Below are 1478 nucleotides of genomic sequence, written 5' to 3'. Positions count from 1 at the left end.
GAATGATCACCCAGTTCATTCAGACAGTGGAACAGATTCCTCTGGAGAGTCAGTCGTCCTGATCTTCATCTTGATGTACTCAACTGTTTTCTCATTGTTATCAAAGTTGCTTTTTGTTTCACTTTGTTTCATTAGTTCTTGTAGGACAATCTGATGTGAGTCCACAGACAGACCCAGAAGAAACCGCAGGAAAAGATCCAGATGTCCATTTTTACTCTGTAGAGCCTCATCCACAGCTCTCTGATGTAGAGCAGGTAAGGAAGCATCTAACGACTTCTGTCAAACTTTAGAATAACTATGTTTGTTGATTTGGTCAAACACATTTATGTTGTGGTTCGTCCAGGAGAGATGCACATATAGAGCTGCTAGATGTTCCTGAACGCTCAGATGAACAAAGCAGAAGACTTTGCCCTGATACCAGCCAAACTCCTCTCTGAAGATCTGAGTACACAATCCGGAGTACACTGATGCTTCTGTCACATCAATGCCACACTCTATCAGGTCTTCCTCATAGAAGATCAGATTGCCTTTTACAAGCTGCTGAAAAGCCACTTTCCCCAGTTTGAGGATAATCTCTTTATCTGTCAAGTTTTTCTCATAGTCCTTCTCATGTTTGATGTTGGTCTGAAGGATCAGGAAGTGTGTGTACATTTGAGTCAGAGTCTTGGGAATCTCTCCACTCTCTGCTTGACTCAGTATCTTCTCTAGAACAGTGGCTGAGATCCAGCAGAACACTGGGATGTGGCACATGATGTAGAGACTCCTTGATGACTTCAGNCATCTTCTCTAAAACAGCGGCTGAGATCCAGCAGAACACTGGGATGTGGCACATGATGTAGAGACTCCTTGATGACTTCAGGTGTGAGATGATTCTGTTGGCCAGACTCTGATCCATGATTCTCTTCCTGAAGTATTCCTCTTTTTACGGATCATTGAATCCTCGTACCTCTGTCACTCGATGGACACACTCAGAGGGGATNNNTTCACTTACATCACACATCCTCACATTTCTCTGAAAATCCAGAGACAGATGAGACTCATCCAGACCATCAAAGATGAACAACACTTTATATTCATCACTGGATATGTTCATTTCTTTTGTTTCAGGAAAAAAGACCTGAATCAAATAGATCTCATTCAGGAGTGTTGGGCTTCCCTGCTTTGCTGTTCCCTCGTACAGATGCTCAAACTTCTTCATCAGATTTGATTTAAACATATTGAGAACTTCATTGCAACAAAATTGAAATACCACTTCATTATATAAGTTACTAAGCAAAATATTTGTATCATCATGAAATCAATGTTTTACACAAATGTTATACCTGACATCTGTCTGTTCAAACTTAAAATGTAGTGGAGGACTTGTAAATTGTTCTGCTCTCTTCTGATGGACTAAACTATAACAATGAAACAATATACAAGAACAATCTGTCATTGTTAGAATCCCATTATGATAACACAAATGATGTACTTGTTTT

At 40.0% G+C, this 1478-nt stretch overlaps 1 pseudogene; it reads right to left on the bottom strand.

Annotated features, from left to right (window-relative positions):
- Positions 1 to 15: 15 nt before the first annotated feature.
- On the bottom strand, positions 16 to 750 carry LOC122358709 (annotated as a pseudogene).
- Between the last annotated feature and the right edge of the window lie 728 nt (positions 751 to 1478).

This window comes from Puntigrus tetrazona, chromosome 15, assembly GCF_018831695.1.
Source record: "Puntigrus tetrazona isolate hp1 chromosome 15, ASM1883169v1, whole genome shotgun sequence".
Classification (NCBI taxonomy): domain Eukaryota; kingdom Metazoa; phylum Chordata; class Actinopteri; order Cypriniformes; family Cyprinidae; genus Puntigrus; species Puntigrus tetrazona.
The sequence above is the reverse complement of the archived record's forward strand: the minus strand, read 5'-3'. Positions and strand labels throughout refer to the sequence as shown.